The 10,571-nt window shown below is 32.4% G+C and overlaps 1 long non-coding RNA gene across 1 annotated transcript; it reads right to left on the bottom strand.

The window, feature by feature from the left end:
- Window positions 1-7,231: 7,231 nt before the first annotated feature.
- On the bottom strand, window positions 7,232-7,784 carry LOC145135736 (uncharacterized). Its single transcript, XR_013720008.1, has 3 exons — window positions 7,732-7,784; window positions 7,530-7,637; window positions 7,232-7,414 (listed from the first exon to the last, which is right to left on the bottom strand). It is a non-coding gene; the product is annotated as an uncharacterized LOC145135736 (long non-coding RNA).
- Between the last annotated feature and the right edge of the window lie 2,787 nt (window positions 7,785-10,571).

The raw sequence follows: 10,571 nt of genomic DNA, 5'->3' as shown, positions 1-10,571 counted from the left end.
TTTAATAATTCGAATTGTGAGATTTGGCAATTGATCTGAACATTTGGGACTTAGTAACATAAATTCTGAATTGTTTAGACACACATGTGAGCTATCTAAGGCAAAGGTGTATGAGCTTAAAAAGCTTAGATAAAGGCTTATCAAAGCATTAGGTATTAGAAATATGAACTTAAGGAATTCAATAAGCATTGTTTTCTAGAAGTTCAATTATTTTCTGAATACATGTCAAAGCTAGTGGGAGCATAAGTGTTATGCTGGTAAGAAAATAATCATCATGTTAGTGGGAGCATGATTATTATGGTAAGTATTGCAAGTTAGCAATATTGATTATAGAAAACAAAGATTCACTTTGCAAAGTTGCAAGGGTTGAAAAGTTGTTTTGCTATAATTAAGGGAGAGAATATTATACTTCGTTTCAAAATTCTAAAGCTTAGATCGAGAAACGTTAATAAATATAGTCAAGGATACATAGTGCATTCTCAAAATTCGATTATGATTACGGCATCCCTCTTCATAGTTCGAATTGTGGGAACAGGGCACATAAAATATTATGGCAGAAGGCTGATAAAGTATCACGTCTTTATGTGAGACATTATGCGTCATGTCCAATACGCTTCGGGTATAGGATCGATTGCATATGCTATAATATTTGACCATTCTAAAATTTTCCAAATGCCTAGGGCATTAAGAGGGAAAAAGGACTAGAGTCGGTTTTGACTAAAATAATTAAACAACTATCAAAGGACGATCTGAGGTTCACTGAGGATTTGTCGCTCGTGAGTAGTTGGAAGTATAGTACTGGATGGACTATATTGACATTATTATGAATAGATAAGATTCTATTAAGAATGAGTTGTCATATGGCAAATATGGAAATGTTTCCATTAATGGGAGTTGGATATTAAGAAATATGTCTAGATTAGAAACTTTTATGCGAGAAGGATGTTCAAAGGAATGTACTTTGAATGTGAGACTTCACGTCTATGGAATTGTCTTGTAACAATTTCTGATAGAATACCTTGTAATTTCATTAGCCGGGTCTTGGTGACTTTTGTGCTATGACATTACGAAAGAATCATTGCATAAAATGTTAGAATCTGGCATATTCTAAAAGTGGCAAGAATTTAGTATTCTTATACTAATAATAAGGATTGGGGATTATGAAATGAGTTTCATTGGAAAAGTTTTCAATTGATCTATTTCACAAAGTATGGACCATAGGAAACCAAAGTGTGTATGCTTGGAGCATGGGACAATTGTGGTTATAATTCGAGTAATAAGTTGATTTTCTGAAACAGTAAGCAATGAATAATGAGTAATCAATATGGTGTTTAAATAAAAGTGTTTTTATTTACGCTCAAAAGTTTTGGGACCATATAGGATTAATATTATTATTGCGTTTCATTTTGCATGTTTTGACTTCCAGAATAACTAGGTTATTTGAACCTCCACAGTCGGTCATACGTTGGAAGTAGGTATGAAGGAAGACTGTCATGAATCTGTCTGTGGATTGTCTAAAGTGTTTAGACATAGCACAAGTTTGCTGCAGAGTTCATGGGTGCTTTGATAAGATTAAAGTATTGAATTAAACCCACACTCACTTGAATCACTTCATGGTTTTATCACGAGTGATTGGTGAGACGATAACATTGTATATTCTTGAAACCGAGACGTGTGAGTTGTTATTTGCTGGTCGGTTGCACATTGATGATAAGTAAACACACCAGTAACTTGGTGTTATAAAACTTATTGTTGTGTGTGATTCGATTAGTAGGTGCAAGCAAGCATTTGAGTTAAAGTTTATCCATTCCTTTTACCCAAGGTGGGATAAAAGCGATATCTGTGGGCCCCTCGATGATTTAGTGATGACAAAGGAAAGTGCTCGGCCGGGCCAGGACTGATTTGATTTGTTCAATTAGTCAGTCGTCATAAATCGGAAATCGGGATACGACACATAGACTGAGAGAATGATTTCAATCCATGTCTCATGTCTATACGATATCTTGTAGAATGGAGGAATATATAATCCCTTATCTAAAGGACACGCGTATCTGATAAGATCAGAGTTGACAGCGGCTTTTGAAAGCTACGATTGCTGATCAGGTTCTGAAGTTATGCAAAATAGTTATTAGACTTATCCAAGTGGGAGACTGTTGGATTAGTGTCTAAGTCCATAATTATTTTGGTACGTACTTGACCCGATTATGAGCATGGTCCTTTTGGGTTGCCTTCACCATAGCGATATGTAGGATGAAATAAGGAGAGAAAGGTTTAATTATGATTTATTAATATATCATAAGAATAATATATTAAAGGAGAGATCATATTGTTTAATTAATATTAGTCAAGAATTAATTAAGAATTAATTTAGTGGCTAAAAGAGATTAATTAAACTTAAGGAACTGGATTTGTAATTATAAGATAATTACAATTGGGCTATGGATCACCTAATAATATATAGGTTGGACGAATTCCATGGGAAGCCCATTAGAAATCGTTCAAGGGATATGTTAAAGGAGTCCATGGGCTGCTTAGGGCCTAAGCAGCCACATTAGGGTTTCCTAGTTGTAAACCCTAATAGCCTACATGTATATAAAGGACCCTTAAGCCCCAAAAACGTGGACAAGTAATCCTTTAGGGTTTCCAACCGTTTTTGGTGCCTCCTCTCTCCTCCCTCTTCATCCAAGTTGCTTAGTGGTGTTTGTGACTCCATTAGAGGTGCAACACTTGAGGCACTAAGCTTTCTGAATCCAATCAAAGCAAGGATTGATTGTTATTGCTATATAACAATCAAAGGTAATTACTAAACCCTTATTTCAGTTCTTATTTGATAGATCTAGGGTCTATAAGTCTAGGATTCATTGCATGTATAATAGAAAAACCTAGATCCAAGCATTAGGGTCTGTATGAGCACATAGGATTGTTCTTATGCATAAAACCCATCACAGATTACCTACGATAGTTTTTAGTTTTTCTATTTTCAAAGGTCAAATTTCGTTTTTTTCGTTTCATTTTTTTCATAACTTAATTATACATTGATTGCTTTGTTTTAACCAAGTTATACATAACATAAACTTACAAACAAACGTATGTATCATTAGAACTCATTACTATATATATAATAAAGAAAAAGCTATCTATGTTTGTTCTTAAACCACAATGAACATCATTAAACAAATACATGATATACTAAACATAATACATACATATTGTGTGTATGTAAATGTGTGTACTTATTTGTATTTGTGTTTAGAAAATAACTTTGATTTATATAAAAAAAAGTTCTAAATGAGTAATGGGTTCTAATGGTGCATACGTTTGTATGTAAGTTTATGTTATGTATAACTCGGTAAAAACAAAGCAATCAAAGTATAATTAAGTTGTGAAAAAAATAAAACGAAAAAAGCGACATTTAACCCTTGAAAAATAGAAAAAAAAAACTGTAGGTAATCTGTAGGTAAATACCTACGGACTACCTACAGATAAAGGTAATCTGTAGGTAATCCGTAGGTATTTACCTACAGATTACCTACGATATTTTTTAATTTTTCTATTTTCAAAGGTCAAATTTCGTTTTGTTCGTTTCATTTTTTTCACATCTTAATTATACATTGATTGCTTTGTTTTAACCAAGTTATACATAACATAAACTTACAAATAAACGTATGTATCATTAGAACCCATTACTATATACATAATAAACTAAAAGCTATCTATGTTTATTCTTAAGCCACAATTAACATCATTAAACAAATACATGATATACTAAATATTATTATTTTTAATTGTTTGTGTTTTATATATGTAAAAACAAAACGATAAAAAAATAGTTTTAAGACTCAAATAATGAAACATAATAACAATAGGAATAATAATAATAATAATAATAATAATAATAATAATAATAATAATAATAATAATATAACCCAACATCCACACGCAATCAGAGAAATAAGGGGAGTTTGTGGGGTAATGAAGTCGGAGAAGAAGGCACGAATAGAGAAGAGGGAAGGAGGTTGAGAAATTGATTGAATGACTTTGGATGAGAGAACCGACGATTGTGCAGAAGGTGGGGGAGGATTTGAAACGAAAATAGAGGGTGTCGTGGGTGAGGGCTGCGATCTTCAAATCGTGAAGAAGAAGGAGATCGTGGGGAAGAAGGAAAATCGGAATGAAAACCGCCGTGATATATACGTAAACAGAGAGTTTATGTGGTTGTGATGCAAAGTTGGAGATCCAAGGACTCAAAATGAGGAACCGTTTTTTCACGCCCCGGTGTTTGTAATACTATTAATTTTGTATTTTGTTTCACTTCACAAGACATATAACCCGCCACGTGAATGATTAGTTAATTTAAAATAAAAAGTTCTCAAATATTTTAACCCTCATAGTTTTTATTTATTCTTTAATATTTCATCTAGTTTAAGTTATAAAAAAAAAGATTTGCTAGGTAAGATAAGATTCAACATTTACTAATAATATACTTCATCAAAAGAAATTTACAAATGAGAATTACAATGGAGTAATAATTTTTTAAGTTAATAGACATATATTGTTATATAGATCGCTTGTTGACATATTACAATACATATCGTACTGATAGGTTTTAAGAACAACTACAAATACTATGTGTTCATGCAACCCTATATTTTTGGATCTAGGTTTTCACTAGTTGAACATGCAAACTAGAATACAAAAGAGAAACCCTAGGAAGCATGTATAATAATCGAAATTTACCTAATACTAAGGTTTAGATACATACCTCAATTATTATATAGTAATAACAATTAATCCTTGTAGATCTTGAACTCTTGAGAGCAAGTGCCTCAAATCTGACACATATAATGGCTTACAAACAAACCAATCAATCAAGGAATACTATAGAGAGAGAGGGTAGATCAAAATTTCAGGCAAGGGCTCTTGGAAGAGCATAACCGAAATTCCTCATGGTGGAGGGTTTATATAGGTGTTAGGAAGGTATTGGATAAGACATGTGTATCCAAGATAACCCTAATCCCTTAACTTCCTCCCTAAGGCATCCAAGACACCCTTAGAGTCCAACGAAACCCTAGAACACCCTAGAATTCGTCCCCCCCCCCTTTGGGAGGTTCTAGAATGCCCAATGCTCAACTATTGAACATTGTCACCTTTAGTCCCTGCAGTTTCAATTAATTCCTTTAATCCCAAAATTAATTCCAAATCAATTTCGGATTAAATATTAATTAAACAATATGATTACTAATTAATATATTATTTCCATAATACATTAATAAATAATTTATTTTGATTTCTAATTAATTTATTAACCAAGTAATAAAATAATAAATCATTCTTCTCTCTCTAACAGTAATCTTTTTCAATTGTCAGGTTTGAAGGCAACCCAAAAGGACTGTGCTACCATCAATTCAAGTTTATACAATTTATAGTTATAAGCTTAGACACCTAATCCAACACGTACAAGCATGCATAGCTATTATATATGTCTTAAACCTATATTGGAAAGGTATGTATAATGTGTTTTGCAAAAACATAGAAGGCAAGAAATAGAAATAGTCATGGCATGGATTTCTTGGTTAATAAATGCTTCCAAATCTTCCTTCTACATTCCAATAGGGTAAAATGATCCAAGTCTTGGAAACTCTTCCACCAACAACCTTGAGGTTGGAAGCACCTGGTCTTAAGAAATGTGCACGAACTAGGGTTTCTCTGGACTGTAAAGGTGATTAGGGAGGCCACAAATGAGCCATAAGTTCTTTATATAAGGTATAAAATCCGGAAAATTAGGGTTTTCCTTTCCAGCGTCTACTCGTCGAGTTGGGACTTTTCCAGATCTTTAACTTTTGGTTAGACTTTTGGCTTTCAGTTTATTCTTATAGTAGAGAGAAAAATGTAGGGTATAAATTGCGATTCTCCTAAATATAATGACTTTTTTTTAATGTTTTTGATACTTGTGTTCTTTTGTCAAAAGTAAGATTAAATATACGAGTAAATATTAAAATTACAAAAATAAAAACACTTAATTTTTTATATAAAGTATCAACAGCATTCAACATGTACCATGCACACATAGGTGAGAAACAATAACCTTCATACATGTATAAAGTGGTTCAGATCATAAAGTATCTCAATATCACTCACAGTATACACGCAAACATTGTGAAAGATTGCCTTTTCCCAACTGTTTTCTACTTCTGTCTTCTTATCTTCTTCAAGTGGTGGCAGGTGCATAAAACTAATTGATGCCAAAACATTCATAACAGAATCTCGTTATTGCTCAGTTACAAGAGATTTGAGTGATGCATGCAGAACCACCTTTCTGTATCATATTCTCCAAAATCAGTCACCTGTACAATTGCAAACACAAGATCATATGAGTATATATATACTTACATACATACATACGTACTCCATAATTTAAAACATACGTTTGATTTGATATTATGTTGATGAACAAATGACCCTGGAAGAAGTCCACAAAGGAAGAAGTTGTGCAGCAACCTTGGTACATGTATAAAGTGGTTCAGATCATAATGTATCTTCATATCTCACTCACATACATGCATAATCCTGAAAGATTTCCATTTCAGGCTGTTATCTGAGTATCTTCCCAACTGCTTTCTACACCCAGTGGCCTACTTATTCTTATTCTTCTTCTTTTTCTTCTTCTTCTTCTTTTTATTATTATTACTATTATTATTATTATTATTATTATTATTATTATCATCATCATCATCATCATCATCATCATCATCATCTCCTTCCGGTGATGGCAGGTGCTTAAAGTTACTAATGGTAATGGGTGATGTGATTGTTACCCCAAAATCATTCATAACAAAATCTTGGTATTGCTCAAGTACAGGAGATTTGAGTGATGTAGGACCACATTTCTTCATCATAATCTCCAAAATCATAGTCACCTGTAATTTAAAACACATAATGATCACATACATACATACATACATACATACATACATACATACATAACTTAACACATACCTTTGATTTGATATCATGTTGAGAAACATACCACCATGGAAGAATCCCACCAAGTATATCAGCATGGAAGTCGTACAAGTATTTCACTGGAAGATTGACAATTAACGCCTCTATGAACCCTAAAACATCCTGTCACCATATATATATATATATATATATATATATATATATATATATATATATAAAATTCAAGAATGGTAGAAGAAACACAGCTAAGCTTAAAAAAAACACCTACTTTTACAACTTGTATGTTGTCTTCCTTATCCAGCAATCCAAGGATTGATGGCACAACATCTGGCATCAGAAGGCAGATTTGTGGGTCATCAGATACAAGTAGAGATAACGCAGAGACTGCATCAGCTTTTACGTGAGAAGGAGCTTTTACGTGATAAGGACTCCAAAAGAGTAACAACATTATCTGGAAAGTTAAAAATATAAATAAAAGAATGTTTTCATGATTTCAAAAACTAATAAAGAAATAATTTATTTAATAGAATATATATATATATATATATATTGAGTGGTAAAAATACCATGCTGATGAATACTTGATAATTTCCTGGTTTTGATGGAGATGATTGTTTTTCTAAAATGGTACTTGTCTCTACAAGGATCTCGCCTGCCACCTTTTTACTTTTTTTCTAGATCAAAAGTAGATTATACAAACAATAACTATAAGAAAAAGAACTTAATGAAATGAAACAAGTAATTAAGTTGCTTAAATTAAGATCTTACATCTTGTGGCCTCACTATGATTTCATACAGCATACGAATACCATAAATGTTCTTTCCGACATGAAATATCTACAGAAATTCATTATTAGCAAAGAGCGAATTTCACACGGTATAGAAATAAATAATACTAACTAGAACAGAATATAAACAACCTCCATTGAGCGAACTAACAAGATCTTGAAGTACAAAAACCACCATCTAAGTGAGGTTTCAAACCAAGTAATAAATCCATAACTTGCTTAAACTTTGAAGATCTGATGTCGGAAGATTCCTGAAAAACAAAAATGTTAAGTGACAAATTTCATGGGGTGAGAGTAAGTACCAAGTAGTATTGGTTCTTACCACCAAGATTTTGTAAAGTGCCGCATATGCATCCCCATCCTCTACCCCTTCCTACATAAAAACAAAAATAATTATTATGATTTGATTCTACCCAAAAAAAAACATCAAAAAAACATACAAACCTTCAAACACTCTTCGATGGAATTGTATATCAAATCATCAGAATCAACTCCGGTTGCCCCAACAAACAATGATGCCAGTTCCAGTATCAAAGCATATTTATTTGAAGGTATACCTTCATCTACAGAAACATTCTTAAGTGACGAACGGAAAATCACTTTTACTTTTGAAGATTCAATAGCAAGTGTCAGGCATTTAATCGTGTCCTGTAAATGCATAGTATAATAAAGTCAAAAACCATGTTATAAATAAAATTACTCAAGCGATGAAGTTACTATCATGACCTTTACAAAAGCAGGAGGTTTCTCAGGGGAGAGTTGAAAGAAAACTTGGATAAAAGCTTTCAAAAACTCCTCTAACCATGGTAACATGGCCTTCATGTTTCCCATTGCATCTTCTTTACTGTATTCAATCCCCCAATCTTCGAAAAGTTCCTCACCAGAGAGAAAACGAATGCCTTTTTTTCCCTTGACAGGATACTACAAAACAAAAAAGGCAAGCAAAACTAGTAAAACAAAACCATCTACAAAAACAAATTGTACATTAAAAACAATTATTACCTGCAAAGCTATGCCAATATACTCGATCATAAACACATCCTTTTTTAGCCATTTAATCATGTGATCTGCTAAGGATCCAAAACTTTCACGCATGTCAAGTGGATAGCGACAAAAAGCAGGCAGTAATCCTAAACAACCTCGTGCATGAGACTCAAATTGTTTTCTGATTTCTGAGTTTTCTTCAACTTGCAAGAAAGAAAAACAAAATTTTATTATATATGTCATGATGATGATAATTAAAATGTTAAAAATTTGTATGTTTTGAGGCTACCTTTTTTGCATGCTTCCATGAAAGATTCGGAGAGAGGGACTATTGTTCTAATAAAGAACCCCAAGGATGACAGAACAACATGATCCCTATAAATAGGTATCAACCATGTGTTTGTGTAAGTAAGTTCATCGGGATCAATGGAAATAGGTAAGAATTCATGTACTTTTTCCGGCTTCATAACAATTACGGCACACCCGATACACTCTTGAACCTGTAATATCAAATATATCAAAAGTCATTATATATGTTTTAAAAAAAGAAACAAGACATAAATGTACTTGAAAGAAAAACTTACATGTTTTTTTACATCACCAGATGGTTTTGTCATAAATTCAGCAAGCTTTACAAGTATCTTGTGCATGTAGACAATAGACCTGATCCCGATATTTTGAAATAAACTAGCGATGACAGGTAAAGAATGCTAGTTTGCATGGGTACTGAGAATTTCTAAAAGTGCATCGCATAAGTTTTCCACCATTTTTGTTTCCTCCGGTGCAACAATGTTTTCATCTTCATCAAAAGATACACCATCAAAGATATCTAAACGGCTCAACTTTTCTTTTAGAATACTTGAAGCCCTTGTAGCAGTAGCATGATCAGATGTCACAAGACCTAAACTTAAGCACATGCAAAATAATATAGTCATATATATAACTAATCATAATCATATCAAGAATATATATTATATCATATATGTCTACCTGCTATACGACAAATGATTAAGGAATATTCACTAATCCACTTTTTTGTTATTATTACAGTATCTATCGGTGTAAGCTCGGATTCATTTTCAAAGTATTCAAGTAGAATCTCCATGAAATCTAAAATACGCCTCATCACCATTGAGGACTTGGCTCCTTTAGGTAATGCTCGAATTGCTTTTGATGCGAAATTTGGTGGTAAATCAGGTATTAGGAATCTCATCACATCCATCATGTGAAGAATGCATGGATCTACTGTATCCGCTGAACTTGATTCGTCTATGGGTAAAGACACATGGGAAGTGAACATTTGTAGTACCAATTCACTTGCACATTCTTTGACCTTTTCGGATTCAAAAGAACGGAAGACCTTCACAGCACAAATCTGAGCAAATTTTCTAACCTGCAACAACAGAATAAACGATTTCTGATCGAGTAGCATATATTTATAGGCAATTATTTGTTGAAAGAGAAACAAATCTTAATATTTTACAGAATGTTAGTTTCTGTAGATATATAAGAGCACATCAACAAGCAATACAATGTGTATGTACATGATTGTGTGTGTTCTATAGCTTATAAATGTATAAAATTATTTCATATAACTTTTGTATGAAATGTAAATTCATACCATAACAAGTAAAAATTTGACATTTCTCCCATTGTGATTATTAAAATTTGTTTTTGATTTGATTTTTTTTCATGATTTAACTTTTAGTTTAGTAAATTAGGAAAATTTTGTATAATTGTTTAGTTTATCCAACTTCATGTTTGTGTGGTTTTCATTATTTTTATCACTTTGCTTCAAAAATTCTAATGTGATAGGATAATTCTTCTTTTTGCTAT

The sequence above is a fragment of the Lactuca virosa genome, chromosome 9, assembly GCF_052849685.1.
Source record: "Lactuca virosa cultivar CGN04683 chromosome 9, Lactuca_virosa_CGN04683_v6, whole genome shotgun sequence".
NCBI classification, from domain to species: Eukaryota; Viridiplantae; Streptophyta; class Magnoliopsida; order Asterales; family Asteraceae; genus Lactuca; species Lactuca virosa.
This window is presented reverse-complemented; position numbering and strand designations above follow the sequence as displayed.